The sequence below is a fragment of the Theropithecus gelada genome, chromosome 6 (genome assembly GCF_003255815.1).
Source record: "Theropithecus gelada isolate Dixy chromosome 6, Tgel_1.0, whole genome shotgun sequence".
In the NCBI taxonomy this organism is placed as follows: Eukaryota; Metazoa; Chordata; class Mammalia; order Primates; family Cercopithecidae; genus Theropithecus; species Theropithecus gelada.
The window spans coordinates 9213877-9233359 of NC_037673.1; the positions used below are offsets into that span (position 1 = coordinate 9213877).

Sequence of the window (19483 nt, forward strand, 5' to 3'; positions counted from 1 at the left end):
CATTATTTTTCTCTGTATTTGAAAAAAATAATAATTTTTACACTAAAATTATGCTTTGGCCATCAGTATTTTATTTCACGAGATATCAAAATCATTCATTAAAGCAGATGTATTATAAAAAAATAAATCAGGGCAGTATCCAGTTACTGTACTCAAGTAGGCAGGTGTGAAGGGTCACGGGCAGCTCTTAAAATAACTGGTCTGCAAAGCTCCAACACTAATGCCTAATCCCATATCTTGTCCTGAGTATGTGGCCCTCTTCCCAGGGCTGTCCCCTGTGACTCCTTGGCGCAAACCTACTTAGAGAGGTCTAAGGAAGCCTGCCCAGGGGAAGAGTGTCCCTGACAATGACCTCACACTTAGGCAAGACTTAAATCTGGCTTCTTTTATTCAAATTATCTCGGAGTTGGTAAGTGGCAATTGGTCAATGCTCAGGCTGTCCCCACTGTCACATGTGGCCTGCCTTTCCACTGTGTCTTCTTCTAGATATACAAAGTTATTACAGCAGGCACTCCACCTATTGTTTTCTGTCAGCCTCATGGAATGGCTCTTATGTCACAGAGTTGTCCAAACCCATTGGCAGAAACAGATAAAATGGAAGCCAGGAGTCTCTGCCCACAGAGACAGGGACAAGTTATTCTCCTTAGATGTCTATAGAAGGTGGTCAGCACATTGTTCGTGATGTCCTCAAGTTCAGTTTTGGACAGAAATAGTCGTATGACACACACCCATTTGCCTCAGTTTCCCTCACTAGGCCTCCCCTGAGAGCTGGAGTCTGTATTTGCAACTTAGCATCAGCCCCTGCCCCACCCCCATCAGCCACCCAACCCACAGCAGCACTTCGAAGTTATTCCATATTTACATATGTAGATTGCATACACAACCTGAAGACTTGAATGGATGCAAATGCAGGCAAAACAATAAGGAGGTAACAGTTTATAAATGGCAATAAATATTGGCAAACTTCCTGATTAAAGTTAGGTTTAGATTTCTATCATCAACTTCAGTGTTGTCATTAATCAGATCACCTTTAAATTACCACTGCCAAAATAATGTTAAAGTAAAAAGAAAAAGAAAAAAAACACAAAAATAACAATTCTTTAATAATAATTAAAAAAAGATGTTGTATTACCACTACCATTTTACCCATCAGAAAGGGGCATGATGCCCTAATGCCTTGAAGGTAAACCTGGTAGTCCTACAATCATGAGTGGATATTCTTATTCAATATATGCATTGCAAGAGGGAACCACAGATAAAATCAACTGACTTGCCAGCAGTGGTCCTCAATTTACAGACAAACACTCCTTGCCACTATTCTCTCTCTTCCTTGGCAGATCTATGGCCAATCTTCCTGGATTACAGACAGAAGACACGCAACAGCTTTTAAAAAGTCTATCCATTCATTTGGAAAGGTCATTCCTTCACCCAAGAGCTATTTATTAAATGCCTGCTGTGTATGAGACATTCTTCTAGGAACTGAGGACCCATCAGCAAACGAATCAGATAAGCATTGGAGCTCATACCGGGATGAGGTGAGAAAGACAACCAAGAGCGTTCAAAAATAAATGTTATAAGTTGGAAAGTGGTAGGTTCCATAAAAAACTATAATCACTTGTTGATGACTTCTTCTGTGCCAGAAAAACATAAATTACCAATGAAGTGTTATTGTACCTTTTTCCAGAAGAGAGAAGTAAAGCTCAGAAAGATTAAGAACGTTGCTGAAATTCACACAAATAGGAAAGCTAATGCAGGGATTCTATGTCACATCAGAGGGAGTGTTTCTAGTCATTTCACAGTTAGACTCTTGAGTAATCCAGAAACAGACCCCATGAGCTATCTGGATGGAGTAAACCAGGCTCTATGCACACTGCACTCTGAGCAAGAAGTTAACACATTGGTCCTGGACACCAGACAACCCAACATCTGTTTACCTCCCCAAGACCCAAGCTCCTCATTATCATCTCCCTAATGTCTACAACTTCCAGTTCTATTTGCTTTCCATTTTTACAGAAATCTTTATTTAGAAGAAAATAGCATACCATGGAATATTAGTCCATGCTAAAAAGACATGAGCTAGCAAGCAATGAAAAGACATCGAGGAAGCTTTAATGCATGTTACTACGTGAAAGAAGCCAATCTAAAAAGCCTACATACTATGTGATTCCAACTGTATGACATTCTACAAAGGGTCAAACCACGGAGACAGTAAAAAGATCAGTGGTTGCCAGGGGTTGAGGGGAGGGAGGGATGAAGCAGAGAGCACAGGGGATTTGTAGGGCATGAGACTGGTCTGCATGACGTTCTATTGGTGGATGCATGTCATTAGAATATGTTGTATAATCCGTAGAATATATAACACCAAGAGTGAACCCTAATGTAAACTATGAACTCTGGGTGATAATGATGTGCCAGTGTAGGTTGATCGATTGCAACAAAAGGACCACTCTAGTGGGGAATGTCGATAATGGGGGAGGCTGTGAATGTAAGAGGGAGAAGGTGGGATAGGAGAACACTCTATACTTGTTGCCCAGTTTTGCTGTTAACCGAAAACTGCTCTAAAAATAAAGCCTATTAGTTCATAAATATATATATATAAGCCTATTCGTTCATAAATATATATGTATGTGGCAGCATCTATCTATATATATATAACATTACACAGCATACTGTCATTTCATATTAATGTTTATTCAAAAGGTTGCACAATCCTAAACTCATACATTTTTTTCAAAATGGCCTCTATCTTTCCCACACTTGCCTAGTTTGATTACTGTAAAACTCCTCGAGAATGATGCCCTGGTAAAATTAATTATTAATTATTAACTTATTTATTTCTATGGGGAGAACATCAGCACAGTATTTCTATTTATAAAACAGAATTGAAAGCCATGGGGCAATGGAACTAAGAAGGGAAAAATCTAATTAGGGCCTGACAGCCTTTGATAATAGGATTAAAGTTATTTTCCTCCCAACTCCTAATATGCGAAGTCAATAGCGTTGTGTTTTCTCTTCTTAGAAATGCATGGTATGCCCCTGCAAGCAACTTTTCCCATGCTGTAATGTTCACAACTCACAGAAAGTAAATATGATTTCTCTGATGCACTCTCAGGAAGATGTCAGCCAAACATGAACGGAACACACTAGCAGCCTCTCAGAACTGAGCTTTACAGAAATGGAAACTTTTGAAAGAATATTTTCTAGCAGCAAGTGACAAAGTGTCTGTTTGAATTCATTTCTTAATATGCTCAGGTTCAATGCAACGGATGCAAGGTTACCATAACTTTAACAAGCAGCATCTATTTCTAGCATGTGCTAAATATTGTACCTATTTTTTGGTAAATTTTAAAAAATACATTTATATAAGTAAACCATATTCTTATCTAGACCTGTACTTCAAAATGGTCTTCATAAAGACTGAGCATAAAAATTCCTGTTTAATCAAACCAAATTAAATCAGCAACTATCCGCAGAGCTCTTCTCCCTTGCATAATTAGGCAGGTATTGTGGGCATAATAATAAATAAAAGTTAAGACATAATTTAAGATCCTGGCCTCAAGGTGCCTACCTCTGGGGGCTATAGGAGAGACAAATGGGACACATCAAAATTAATTATCTTTTAGCTCTCAAACTCAAGACAGTCATAGAAATAGAACATCAAGACAGTACAATATCCATTCAAAAATTGACTAGGTATATAGTGACACACATAGACCTCCTTTTCCTTCTGAATATAATCTCTTTGCTTTCCAGACGAACCTCCACAGATGAGGCCTTAATCAGAACAGAGTCTATTCAGGACACATATCGATAACTATTGAGGTCAGTGGCTCCCCAACCCGGCTGCTCATCAGGAGGGCGGATGCTTCCTAATTGACATTGCTCCTAGCCCCCAGGCCCTGATCTTCTCCCTTAGTAGGTTATGGATGAGTCAGCTTCTGCCAAATCCCCGCCTTCAATGGCCCCCTGAACCAAACTAACATTTGTACAGCACTTTAGAATTTCCACAATGTCCCTTATCCTCCTAATTTTTAAATTCTGTGCAAAATCATTGTTGCCATCTTTTAGATGAAAAAACACAGATTGTATGATGTGTTCCTGTTTTCAGTCAGCGAATAAAAAATACCACGGGTTAAATTTAGATATTAGGCAAGAGATGTTTCCAAAACAAGTATTTTGTGCTTTAGACTAGTGTATATCAATGGCATCAAATCACGTACAAAAAATTCTGCTTTCCAAAGCACCCAGTTGAAGTATTCAAGGTTCTTCCTAAGAAATAACAAATGCACCCTTTGACATGTTTCTTTTAACACTTTTTGTTAACTGTCCATTTATATTAAAATATTTATTCTGAAATTTCAACTAGAAATTTCAGGAAAAGAATATTTGTGCCTATGTGCACAAAAGTAATCGTAGGATAATCCAAAGTGTTTAAATTCTATTTTTGTTTCCCCTTTGAGGCTGCCATTATTTTAGGTAAAACAAAAATCTGTGTTCCTTCTAAGCCATGGGACTTCGATATCTTCAGGGATACCTGGAGTCCCTGCTGAATGAGTAATTACCCCGGCAGTGATTAAACCACCAACGCTAGGAGTCAGCAGGCAGGGAGTATCCACAATAGGAGTCTCTGAATGACAATGTCACATAAGAGCAAATTCAAGAGCTACCGTGAAGTCCACTCATGGGAAAGCAAGCAAGTAAATGAGCTGAAACTGGAGGGGAAAGCTGATGGTTACAGGAATTCTTTTGCCTTTAGCTTTTATACACCCAAGCAAGACAGCTTGGCTCTCTGTTTGCACAAGGACCATGTCTAGAAACAGAATCTGTGCTCCACTAAATATATATTTATTGAATCTCTACTAGTCAGGCCCTGTAGCAAGCCCTCAAATGTGAAGGAACAAGACTGAGCCCCACTCTAAGGGAGTTTACATCATTGAGTAACCAGCCCCTCAATAAGACTACAGCGAGACCAGCGTACACTCAGCAGGATGCGTCCACAGCAGGATGAACAGAAAACTGACGGGGCCTCTGGCTCCAAGTAGTTCTTGACAGGGCAAACCCATTTCCTTTACATTTGAAAGCGGACAGTAATCGGTAAATAATACATCAGACTATTTGTAGTTTATTCTTACTTCTTCAAGTTTAGCAATTTGTCCCTCTTATTTACTTAAACTCTTAATTCAGTCTGCTTAATTTTTCTTCATAGTATTTGTTTTTACCTTTTAAACTGGATGCTCATTGGTTTACTCATTACCCCTCTGCTCCCCTCTCCCATCCATACACACTAGAATGGAAACTTCATGAGGATCCAGATTTTTGTCACTGTTATATCCCCAGCATGCTGGGTACATAGTGAGAACTCAATATTTATTTTATTTCATTATTATTATTATTATTATTATTATTAATTTTATTATTATTTGAGATGGAATCTCGCTCTGTGTCACCCAGAGTGGAGTACAGTGGCGTGATCTCGGCTCACTGTAACCTCCGCCTCCCGGGTTCAAGGAGTTCTCCTACCTCAGCCTCTCAAGTGTCTGGAATTACAAGCATGCACCACCACACCCGGCTAATTTTTGTGTTTTTAGTAGAGATGGGGTTTCACCATGTTGGACAGGCTGGTCTTGAACTCCTGCCCACCTCAGCCTCCCAAAGTGCTGAGATTATAAGCGTGAGCCACCACGCCCAGTCTCAATATTTCTTAAGTAAACATTTGAATAATGTCAACTAATCAAGAATGTATAATTGCATAACCTGATAAAATGAATTTCAAATGAAGCTTAGGTGTAATATACTAATTGAAGTTTATTTTGTAGGGAAGCACTAGAAACTTCCACCTAGACAGTCCACAGAGGCCACTGAACTGTAATGAAGTAGCTACCACTAACATTAGAATTACAGGGAATACAGCCAAAAGAAATATTACCATGTTTTTTCAGGTCAGAAAACATGTCTAATTCAACCCAGCTGGGATGCAGCAGGGTCAAAATTTGAAATTCAGAGTTGTTGGAATTTAAGGTATAAACTCTGTCCGCTCGGTCACCAATCTGCCTGCCAAGTAGTCAAGAAAAAAATGACCATCCTAGAGTATTCAGTTACCTAAGGAAGGCTGGGTCTCCATAGACACTGCCTTGATTTTTCACTTTTACAAAATTTTTAGATATACATATCCATAATTTACAGATAAGTCTATGAGGATCTTTTTTAAGCCCATAAAACCACACACACAACCTGCTACCAGCTACCAGGAGTGACAAAGCTCCAAGCAGAGCATTTGAGATAATCACCATTCATTTGTGTTTTAATATGCATAGAGAGAAAAGGCCTTGAAATAGCCTTGCATATGAATTCAATATTTGTCTTTTAAATTGGTTAATCTGGTACAGTCTTACAAGTGCAATGCCTTATTAAAGAGAATATCACATGGTAGCATTTTTCTCTCCCCTTTAGTTGAACACATTACATACTTACAGTGACACAGTATTTCTCTTAGAAACACTCCGGAGCTAGTAAAGCCACAAAGCTAAGGAGACAATCAGCTGATGATCAATGATGAGCTCCTAAGAGTAAGCAGCCTCTATATAGTCAGCATCACTGGTTTCTCGGGAAAAGAATCACCATTGTTTATCTTGCTGCAAAATGTATGCACAAGTATCATTTAAAAAAAAAAAAAAAAGCCCTGACTTTTTTTATGACTGCTGCTTTTCTAAGATATTTTCAAATATACACTCCATCAGATTCAGACACAATTGACTGGGGATAGAGATGGCTGTAGTGCCGATAATGGAGAAACTAGCCAGAGCTTCAGATACTTGTTTCCTAGCACATCTCAATAATTGGGTACACCTCACAACTTGTGAGACTTGATGTTGAGTGGCACAGCGTACTCTGGTAGCAGGCACTTGATAAAGACTGTGTTGGCAAATACTTAGCCTGCACTTCAAGATACCAAGCATATAAGCATGTCACAGATGGTGACAGTTAATCTTCAAAAAACCCTATGTGGAAGTAGTATCATTGTCCTCATTTTACAGATGAGGCAAAAGAGACACAGGGATGTTACTTACACAAGTAAGTGATGGAACAGTGGCTCAACTATAAGGTTATTGCTGTTAACCACGAGGTTGATTTGCCTTCATTAATTTCTTCCTAAAACTGCACATTTCACGTGAGTCCCTCTTTTGGTCTGTCGTTTGACTCTTGGCTACTGCTTAGAGGAAGATTCATTCTATTATTTTCTAAGTTAGTAAATTATGTGTAACTCCTTGGGGACATGACACAGGCAAAGCTGTATACAGAGATGTATGCAAAGACACCATCCCAAGTTAACCCTAACAGTCTATCTGATCCTGTATGTAAGTGGTTATATTGTAAATAATTTTAAATTTTCTGTATACTGTGATGTTTTGATAGCTTAAAAAAGCTTTCTGGCTGGGAAGAGACTGCCCCTCCCTGAGCTAGTCAGTTCTTAAAGATGACCATGGGCCCAACCTGGAGCTTACCTTTGATACACAAATTGACAGATCCGGAGCCACACCTCCTCCGTCTGGGCCGTATGGCCCAGGAGGCACTATTCCTCTGTCATAACCATCCCCAGGTCAGGCACTATATTTATGATAATATATTTGAGAGTACCATTATCATAAATAAATACAAGGAGTCCCAATACGGCAATTTCACCATGAGGGAAAAAGGACTTTCATTCACCATCCATCGAATTCTTTGGAGATAATTGCAAACTTTGTAATACTTTCTTTCAGTTCAGAAATATAATTTAGAAATTTTAATACAAATTTCTGGAAGTTCTGACATTTTTGAAAGATAAATTTAAACTTGTTATCCTTCAGCTTACTCAGACTACGGTATGGATGCTACATGAAAGGTGCTTGGTCATTGAGGCGCCATCATTATGAAGACGTGGGGTCCACAGGGTGCATTTCCCAGCCGAGATAGGGCAGCAGGGAATAAAACAGTGGGAACAGTAGATGGGCCTCATATTGCAAAACCGCGGCACACACCCTGGAGTCGTTTGTTTCCCATGAGCACGTTGTCTAAGTACTACAATAACTAACTCCGACCCAATAACCTTGTCATGCCTGCGGCCATTATGACTCAAGGCTGCATAGCTGGAATCAAACTTAAACCATGAATATATATGACATATTTAGCACGATTTAGGCGGCGGTTAGGTGTGGAATTGTTAGCATGAGTTTTCGTCTGTATTTGACATATTCTGTGTATATGATTAACAGTTACAGCATTCACTCTATCAAACAGATATATTAGTTACTGCAAGCTATAAGGAACGTCATGAAAATGTATGCATGTTTCAATTATGATAATGCCGCAACTATGTGAGTAAACGCAAAGCAGTGGATGTAAATATAGGCACAGAAGGGTCCTTCTCCTACCTTCCATGAGGAGGAGGCTCATGCTTTTGTGGTGCCACCTGGTGGAACAAGGGAGATGAGAGCAGAGGGTCCTGAAATGGTTAACTGGCCCTTAGAGACACTCTTCACAATAATCCAAGTCCTATGCTCTTAAAACTTCACAAACTTTTATGGAGCACTTGAAGAACTTTTTTTTAAGGGAAAACATCAAAGAATGTAGTGTCATGTCCTTATTTTCTTTCCACCTCACCTGACTCAATTTCCCCACATTAAAAAATGTCATCAAATGCCAAATAAAGAAAAAAGCAGAGAATGGATAAGAACAAGGGGTGTATTTGCTAATGAATGCACTCTAAAACCAAAGAAATTAACAATGGTACAAAGCAGCCTAGCTTCCAGTGGAATGTGAAGGATGCCTCATTGACCTAGTTATTTGCATGTTTGTCTTCTTCCTCCATTAAACTGCAAGCTGTCTGAAGACAGAGTAACATTATCAGTCAATGTTACATACAGAGTACACTCTATAAATAAACTAATGTATGAACAGGAAGTTTGACAGGCAGCATCTTTACTCACAGTCCAGAAATGGACAGTTCAGTTCTTTAGTATTTTACTTTTCTTTTATCACTCAAGACAAAGATACTACAGCAATAGCAGATAAATAATAAAACCACAATCATCTATACACAGATATTGTCATTTCCTTCAAAGTGCCCCAGTGTGGCTGTGTATCATTAACTTTCATCCACTAATAATGAAAACTAAACGTCATATGAAGTACAGAGCACAGAAGTGCTTCCACCACACAGTAATGTAGCAAGAAGAAACTGAAATAAGGTGGCTTGGGGAAAAAAAAAAAAAAAAGGCTGAAGCTGGTGCTGCCCTGAAAAAAAAAAAAAAAGGTTTTATTTTACAGCAATAGGTTCATAAATAAATAGAAAACAATAAGAAAATATATGAGATCTGAAGCTCCATTAGCCAGCATCCATCTGTTACTCATATTTTAATATCTTCTATATCACCCTACAGCACAACATATGCAATTAAGAAGAAATGGCTTTGCAACTTTTTGGACATAAGTTATTGTCAATGGGCCAACGACACAGAGCCAGATGTAAATCGCTAAGTCAATTTAGCACCAGTTTATAAAGTTTTGATTAATCCTCAGCTCATTTTATGTTATTATAATGCATTACTAAATGCAGCACATGGCTTGGACTTGTTCCTTCATAAATTCACTACATATTGATCCTGACGGTGGGGTGGATGTCATCCCCATGGGGCCTCTGAAGTGATATTCCTTCCAAATGACAAGAGAGCTTCTGCTCATAAGACACATGTTAAGAAATGTCTGGCAAAACAGCAAACCTTCCAATGGTTTTCATCATGTTAGCTTTTGACGTGTGCATTTGTAATGAAAGTACATCTTGTAATAGCAGCAAGACACTCGTTTTCTCCTGACTGATCCAGACATCATCCCACTCCATCCTCAGGGAATCCATTGAGCTGATCCATGCTGATGTCACACAATGGCCCACACTGAGGTTTGCTGAGGATAGGGAACTGGATAAAATACAGGACACCCAGTTCAATTTGCATTTAAGGTAAATAATGAATAACACCTTAATATAACTATATTACATGCAGTATATAGGGTATGCTTACAATGAAAAATCTGCTAATTCTAGCAACCCCACATGCAGAGTTTCAGGTGTGGTCTGTGCCTGGCTGCGGTCCACACTGTATGTGTTTTAGGAGAGGAATATGTTTACGCTACAATTCCAAGTAGACTTGCTCCCTCCGGAGGCTCTCCCTGCCTTCCTGGAGCTTGCCAACACACCCCTTCTAAGTTGGCATTGACTCTAAGAGAATCTTTCATCAATATCTTCAGAAGCTAAACTGTTAATTAAATATCAAGCTGAATTAATACCCTAGTAGAAGAATTAACCATCCCTTTATGAAAAAAAAAAACTAGATACTGATATAATGGTCCCTGTGTGAGGCTAGAATTTCTTACACTGATTTTCTTGATATTTATGATGATTTAATACAAAGACTATGGGAAGAATCAACAATATTCGGAATAAAATGGCTTTTCTCCAATTAAAATATACGTGGATAACAAAACACCTCAGCGGTTTCATGCAATTGTGTCAAAATGGTTGCTAACACAATTTAATCTCTGACCTCTATTTGAAATTTCCTGTAACATGGAAAACTAAAGTCTATGCTTACTTGCATTCTTAAAATGTAGAAGAGAATCTAAATTGCCAATGAATTACCTTTACTCTAAAGATAAATGTCAATGCATACATATGTCTCTATATGTGTCTGTGTATTTGTGTGTGTGTGTATGAAATACTTTATTAAGTACACATACAAAAACATACACACACATCCTTCTGGTTTTTTTCCTATGTAGAGAATACAGAAAGAGTGTTAAGCAGGTAAAGGAAAGCATCCAAAAGCAAGGTCCCCAATGGAGGAGTTCAGAAACATGAAGTAGATGCTGATGTTACCATATCCCTTCTCTCTACTCAAGAAGAAGGACCAGCTCCCTTCCCTCCTCCTGCTGGAATCCGGGCTCTGGGCTGCAGGGGCAGCAGCTGTCTCACACCCTTTAAGTACTGACCAAGAAGACAAAAACTACTCGCACCAAAGATGACCGAGCAAAAGAGAAAAAAGCCTGAGTTCCAATGGTCACCCCAAGAGCACCCAAGGACTCAGCACACACAGCTGTTACATGACAAAACACAGGTCTTGGTTGGCTAATGTGCCATCAATTGAGTCTTTCCATAGGTGCAGCTACTCATTTTCCTGTTACAAAATGGAAAACCCAAAACCTTCCATTCATCCACCCGTAGAAAACATAACTTGATCAGTTTCTAGATTGTTCTACTGTAATTACTAAGCATAAGATGGAATTGAGATATCTATATTTTTTGTGGCCTAGTCAAAATATTCAAACAGAAACCAAAATGGACAAATATTTAATCATGAGCATTCTGAATCGGCTCTTACTCTTTGTCCCTAAATATCTTTTAAATAACAAATAACAATATTGAGGAAGTCGCTGAAGGATCCAGGTTAAGAACTGAGGAAACACAACACATTCCTGTGTTCAGCATGGGTTATTTCTCCTTGAGCACAGGGTTTATTGCTCTGTAGCAGTTAAGACAGATGATGGGTATAACATGCACAGTTGGAATTTAAATAAAAGCAGAAGCAGCCAACTATTTGCAACATGATGACATTCCCCTTATATTTAAGGAATTATCCACAGATATATATGAATATCAGAGGCACCATTTGACCCAGGGTAAGAATGCCAGGCTGAGCCAACCATGTTTTAAGCACATGATTTGAAGTAGCTAAGACATTCATGACAAGACTGACAGTATCCCAGCAAAAACGTATGCCAGAGATAACAGAGAGCTGGCCTGGAGTCGCTTTCAGCTGTTGGTATCTCTAAACATCCTGCGTCTTGAGCTTACAGAGTTGCATGGGCTTCCTCAAGTGTCAGCCAGCCTAGTCCTGTCCAAGGAAACATGTGCTGAGCTTGTCACTTCGTACTTGGCAGGCTCCCAGGGAAGCCAGAGAGCACAGTCATGGTGGGAGGCCTTTAGCACTGCAGTCCTCAACTTCAAGGAGAGGAGCAAGCCTTTGAAATCCATCAGAGACAAGATGCCTGAGAAAACAGGGACCACTCTACAACTAAATACCCTTTCCCAAAGGGTTCTAACTGGGGGAAGGACAGAGTAATGGAGAAGGAAGAAGGAAAGGAAAGCAAAGACAAGAAGAAAAGTGTCAGGGGTCAACAGATTTTGTTCCACTCTTTGATTTCCTGGATATTTTCCCAAAGGGATGGTAGCACATTAAACCCGGGCTCAACCAGAGCTACAAGTTTTATTTTAGCGAAGGCATTTTCTTGATCATTTGGCACTGTGGCTAAATAATGACAGCTGAGGGAATATATGAATAACTGGGATAAAGCTGTCAGTGAAAGGAAACAGAGCCTCTGGCTTCTCCAGTATTTAAAATAACATAAAATAAAGAGAGAGAGAGAATTCAAACTACACTGTGAAACCACTCACCCATTTGCAGGATAAGGTACGCATAGCGGGGCACTTCCTCACCCCCCAGGAGGAAGGGACTTGTCTGATTTTCTTCCTTAGTAACACAGAGCATGATCTAAGGCAGAACTGTGAGGTTCAGCAGGGAAGAGGAAACCAAAAGAGCCCCCAGGGCTCCAGGCACAGGTAACATCTTGGACGCTCCTAGCAGGTTGCTGGGGAAAGCCTGTCTGTATCTAGGAAGTGGTGCCCTAGAGACTATCTATTTCCATGAAAAGCTCCCAGTTAGTTAATTTCAGAGCCAAACACAGGAGCCTGGGATCACAACAACCATGTTCACTCCATTACCATGTGCTACTGGTCAGATTCATCCACATGCTGGAGCCAACCTTGAATGGTTTGAACTTCACATGGAACCATCTCCGTGTATTTTACATAGTATCCTAAAGTTGCATTTAAAATTTTAAAACTAAACACTTCAAATGTTGGACACCTTGTCATGGATGAAGATCTGCACAATAGCACTGCCCTTAAAATGCCATCACTCTTTAAGGATAGAGGAGTTCATTGCCTGCCACACTGGGCATATTATAAAACAACTTCTTAGGATGAAACAAAGATTAATTTTAAGTCATAGATTTCTTTAAAGCCCAAAGACTTGGCATCATTTAAGTCAATAAATGTCCATAGTAATGCCTGGAACAGACAAAGTGCTCAATAAATGACATCTGGCATTCAGCATCCCCTCTAATTATAATGAAATACATTTCACGGCCAGGTGTGGTGGCTCATGCCTGTAATCCCAGCATTTTGGGAGGCTGAGGCGGGCAGATTACAAGGTCGGGAGTTTGAGACCAGCCTGAGCAACATGGTGTCTATCTCTGCTAAAAATACAAAAATTAGCCAGGCATGGTGGCGTATGCCTGTAATCCCAGCTACTCGGAAGGCTGAGGCAGGAAAATCTCTTAAACCCAGGAGGCGGAGGCTGCAGTGAGCCGAGGTCACGCCACTCCACTCCAGCCTGGGACAGAGCAAGACTCAGTCTCAAAAAAAAAAAGAAAAGAAAAGAAAAGACATACATTTCACTAGCATCATATTATACATTGCAATCTTCTTGCTAATGTTATAAAACCAAGAAAAAAATGTTTATTTTTACAAATACAGTTTCCGCAAAAGCTTAAAAAACCTATTTTCATTAATGTATTTAGCAAATATTCAGCTTCTGTTGTTTTCCAGAAACTTCTGCAAGCTCTAGAGATGCAAAAGTAAGCAGGGCAAAGTCCCCTTTCTCACAGAGCATGGATTCACATGAGGAGACAGGGAATAACCCAATAAGTACCGGGGTCTTGAATGCAACAGCAGGAAAGCATAAGTGCTATGAAGGGCAGAGCATGCTGAGGGGCAAGGGGAATGCTTCATAGGACTTATACAGAGTGGTCAGTAGAGCTGCCCCTGAAGAGGTGACATCGGCACAGAACCCTTCCTGAAGAAAAGCGAGTACGTGAGGCTGGAGACAGGTGCAAGGGAGGAATCAGTGAATGAGGGCAAAGAAGGAGCTGGGAGCCAGGTCATGGGAGCTGGGTCACCATGGGTCCCAAGCAGAGACACCACACTGGCACCAACACCGCCAGTGGATTATACCCTGATGTCCAACCAATGGCAAGGGCCAAAGCAACAGGTTCCTTTAATGTCATATCCTCGTTTTTCAATCTATCACCTTCTCCAAAGGCTTCCATTTTCCTCTCTGTTTTCCTCACCCCTGTGTTTGGTGTAATAGATAGTATCCAATCATCATAGCAGTCGTGGAACTCATTTTTAACTGAAATAAAAACTTGTTACTTAGTACATAATTTCTCCTGATCAAAAATTCCAGCAAAGTTCAGAACACTGAAGAATTGAATTTCTAATTTAGTTTTACTAGTTGTCCTGCATTTGAGCAGAAAAGACAAATTCTAAAACAAACAAAAAAAAATCTAGAAATATTTAGTATTCCTACAATGGTGATAAGCTGATTTCATATCAAGGGGACCAAGGATGTGAGTCCCAATTTCCTCTCCCTGCCCTGAGTCTAGCACTTATTTCTTAGTTCACAGAAGGCAAAAGGTGAAAGCATTTCACTTTCAATAAAGAGCTCATTTGGGTTTGCTTTATCCTGAGGAAATCCATTTAGTATAATTTTTTAAAAATTAAACTTCACATGCCTATGACTCACACTTTCAAACCACACCCACACTCCATCAGTTATTTTCAATAATTAACAGTGTGTGATCTCAGATACAGCCTGGATGTTTTGGAGAACAGGAAATCGTCTGCTAGATGGTAGCCTCATATTCCCCTTGGAAGGCTTCTTGATTGAATGCTACAAGTTGTCAAACCAGACTGGTTCATTTGACTCCCCCTGAAGCGCTTGCAGGAGAGTTACTCAGTCTCTCTCTTCCAGAAAGGAGAGCAGCCGGAATGCCAGAACCCAAACACAGTCCTTGAGAGCTGAGGACTCTGGTGAGGGAGAACCTTGCAGGTGGCTCCCAAAATACCTCTGCTGGCAGCTTTTCCCAAGAGGAAGGCCAAACTGCTGAAGCTAAGACAATGATTTATTTCTAACTGCTGCTAGGAGGCATGGTGCAGGGTTATGGATAAGCAGCATGGCTTGTCTTCGTTGTCTTTGGCTTTCTGGCTTACAATTTCTGTGATCAATAGGAACAGTCTCAAAGTGAGCAATCAGAAATTTGTCCTGGTAGATTAACTGTCATGTAAGCCACAAAATACAGCCAGATGAAAAATGCAGAAACTAAAACCATACAGAATGAGTTGAGATATCAAGAGAAATAGCACTGGATTACTGGTGGTCCTCAACCTCATGTGAAACTTTCAAGTATAATTAAAGTAACACATTAGCCCAGAGTAATTTACATTATTGATAAAAGAATAGAAAGGACTAGATAATTTAGGCTTCTTTTTAGAATCATTAGAAGATTGATTGAGCAATAGACAAAGGCCAATTTAGTTCCAAAAGTTTTAATTTTATTTTAGCTATAATGGGGACACTCTTTTACCTGGCTATGTACATTGCTTTAAATTCAAGCCATTGGTGAGAAGTTGCTAAAGTTGCCTGATTTCTTAGTTTGTTTATATCTACACTTAGCTGCTATGCAGTGTGTTAATACGTGAAGATCTAATAAGCTATTAAACAGCTCTAATGTTCAGGGTGACTCCCAAATTATTTTTAAAAATCATTAATATAATGGGTCATATTTGAAACCTTTCATTTTGGGCTGCAAGTAACTATCCAGATAGTCTTACACAGTTCAGTGCTTTGAGAGACTGCCAAAAAGAGATCCCATTTAAAGCGGAGGCCATGCTTAATGAACAACGAAATGTGGTCCCATGGGTTAGGGTTGAAAGGAAAGGTCCTAGGTCTCTTGCATGCTCAAGATAAGGTCTAAGGTGGCTTATGGGGTACAAAATCTCAGTATGGCTTCCATGCACCGCTTACTAATTGTGGGCAAAAACTGCAAGCGGACATGTTAAGAAGGTGATGAAATTTATCAAAACAAATTACTTGCAAGCCAAGGCCAACAGGGAGCTTCCAGAGCAGCACCCCCAGGTATCAGGTCACGGAACACAACACCAATTTCCATGGGTTCACTTTCATGCTGAAATCATGCCTCCCCCTCTGTGTGCTATCCAAGGATCACCATGTTTCGTACAGGGAGCTCTTTTCTGTAACCACCCAGACGCATGAGCTTGTGCTGAGATAACTTTTAAAATTAAATACTTACTGAGTATTTATTGAAAGCTGATTTCTTTTAAGTTTGGTACAACCAATAAAAAAATCAAATGGGCATCAATTCCTCATACAGCAATGTTGACTCTTGTTAGAAAGGAGATGGCATTAGTAAGATAATATAGGTATTATTTTACTAGAAATAAAATAATTTTAATAAATGACATGGGTGTGTTTCATTGCAATTAGGTTTAATCATGTTTTCTCACTGTAATAAAGAAGCACCTGAGTCGACACAGAAGGCGTGATTCAGTTTTCACCACTGCCCTAAAGTAGTGGGTCTGTATCTCCATTATCTTCAAGTCACTTTCAGGTTAAAACCATCCCAGAGTATTTGGTGCAGATTTACATGATAACTAGTTCCTCAAAGAGAGGGGATGTGAGCAGTCTTAAAGAATATACCATCTGGTGCAGTATGACTTCCCGGTAACAGTTTATCTAAATGCCATCATTTTGTTTTTCCCACACATGCCTTAATCACCTTCTTCAGGAATAAATTGGCTCTCTTGTCAAATAGGCTTTTCCATGGTTTCTACACAATACAGCTCTAAATGCTTATTGCCCTTTACAGGATGTACTCCTGAGGTCTTTCCTTATTTCTTGGCTTCCGTGTTTGATGCAATCTCCTGTAAAGTCTTTGAGATAAAGTCTCAGTCAGTGTAAGAGAGAAGGAAACAGGCACCTGCAAATGCTGAATGGTGACCCAGGCAGAACTTGTGCTCTACCCTAGAGGTGCCCACCGTGGAAGGCTGCTCTTCTAGCACAAGGTAAAACTTCAGAAAGATGCCTTGGGGAAGCTTTTCCAGAACGTGATCATAGAATCCTAGCAACCAGGGAAAGATGAGTCACTGTGAGTAGGTTGAGTCTGAAGATACAAAGCTTTATCACCCTGCATTCCACAAACAACCAGAGCATACACTTTTCTCCACTGTTTCTCATTTTGATCACTAGAGCACCTGTTCCATGGATTGAGCAAGACACCAGGGAATATCATCTCCCTCTTCCTCATGAAGCCTCCGCCACCCCCACATCCAGTAGTCACGAAATCCTGTACATTGAGCCTCCTAAATATCTGTTAAGTGGACCTATTCCCTCCCACTCCCCTATCACCACTCTAAATGTCACAATTGAAGTGGTCTCCTTGCATCTGATCGCTCCTTGCTACAATCCATTCTCCACGCTGCAGAAGGGGTAGTTTGTAAAATTCCCATCAATGCATGCCAGTGACTGTGGAATGGACAGATACAGCATTTCAGTCCTTCGGCTGCTGCAAACTTTCTTAAGCCACACTCCTTTTAACATGCAGCTCCCTCTGCCTGGAATAGCCTTTCCCTCTGTCCACTTAGGCCTTCTCACTTCTGCGGGTGTCCAGAGAATGGTCCTCCTTTGTAAGGTCTTCCTTGAAGTCCCCTGCTTACCACTGCCTTGCTCTGTGCTCCAGATCCTCCTCTATTTTCCCTTCCACAGCCCTCCTGCCAATTCACTGCAGTGACTTCGCAACTACCCATCTTCTTTGGCATGAGGGAAGTTCTGACAGGTTTCACGGCCATGTTTGTCTTCTCCATCACTGTATTCTCAGTACCTATTACAGAGTAAATGCTTAAAAACATAGGATGAAGAAAAAGTGAATCTACAACTAGGGACAAATTTACAATGAGGTAACCCCAAGGATGCTTATCAGAGCTCTGTGGATTCAACAGTGAAAATGGCAGGCATGATAAATCAATGCCTCAAAAAGAGAAGGGAGGTTATATAATCTGCAAGCACTGAGCAATTCTGGCCAAGCAGAGGGAATGGGTGGGTACAAGGTGGTGCCTTCTACGACTCACCAGGACAGTATCGCTACAAGGGGAAGGCAGGTGACCATAGGAGCTGAAGAAAGGAGGAACAGGATGAGAGGAAGAACTTGGAAAGTTCACTTTTACATTTCTTCTATGGTCTGCTAAGTACCTATTGCCTGACACTTAGTAGGCATCCAACATAAAATTATTATTATTATTATTATTATTATTATTATTATTATCATTATTTTGAGACAGAGTTTCGCTCTTGTTGCCCAGGCTGGAGGGCAATGGCATGATCTCGGCTCACTGCAACCTCCGCCTCCTGGGTTCAAGTGATTCACCTGTCTCAGCCTCCCGAGTAACTGGGATTACAGGTGCATGCCACCACACCAGGCTAATTTTTATATTTTTAGTAGAGATGGGTTTTCATCATATTGGTCAGGCTGGTCTCGAACCCCTGACCTCAGGTGATCCACCCGCCTCGGCCTCCCAAAGTGCTGGAATTACATGTGTGAGCCACCATGCCCGGCCCCAACATAAAATTACTGAATGAGTGGATATTGGTTCTACAGCCTCAGAGCCCCTGCAATACCATGGTATTAGACTATCCATATGTACCCAAAGTTTATCATTGTAATACTCTAAACTCTGTAAGAAGTCTCAGAATTTCATCTTAAAGTGTAGTTTCTGAGTTAGACCATTGGCAAATCCTCTGCTCTCACTAGATAGTTTTTCCAAACCACTTATTCATTAATTCAAGAAACATGTATTGAGAACCTATCATAGGCCACCCCCTCTTCTAGGAAGTGCGGAGACATTACTGAACAAGACAAGGTGCCTCTAATCATGCACCTTACTGGAGAAGACAGAAAACAAAAAATATATAAACTAGAAAGAATATTATTTCGAGTGATAGGAGGGAGAAAGGAACTAAATGCAGAGGAAAAAGCAATGGATTTTACATGGGGATAGAATGTCTAGGGGCGGACTCTCTGGTGAGGCGACCTCCAAGGGGCCACGATGGTGGAAAAATTAATTTCGGGGAATCTGGAAAGAACATTAAAAGAAACAGCCTTAAGATTGAAAGCCATGCCATTTTAACTCCCATGGCATCTGGCTCAACGCCCAGCCCAGAAGTCTCACCTATTCACTCATTCAATCTTCTGCTCATTTACGACCTCATTCATTCCTTCTACAAAGGGTCAGTGAGGATTCACAGCACACCAAGCACTGTGTTAGACAGTGATAATATAGCAAATGTTTATTGCTTTATTGGGAGAATGAGTGTGTATTTGAACACATTAAAATCTCCAGTATTTGACAGATTTTGACATACAAATGGTAACTTCATGTAATTCATAGATGCTATTTATTTCTAGATTGGTAAGCACAAACTATTGGGAAGTAAATAATACATTTTGGAAACTTGGCTTTTCAAGTTCTTTGTAAGAA

At 40.2% G+C, this 19483-nt stretch overlaps 1 protein-coding gene across 1 annotated transcript in view; it reads right to left on the reverse strand.

Moving 5' to 3' along the window:
* The window catches only part of SEMA5A (semaphorin 5A), a 517335-nt gene that overhangs the window by 458177 nt on the left and 39675 nt on the right, over nt 1–19483 (reverse strand). The gene's annotated exons all lie outside the window — the stretch shown is intronic.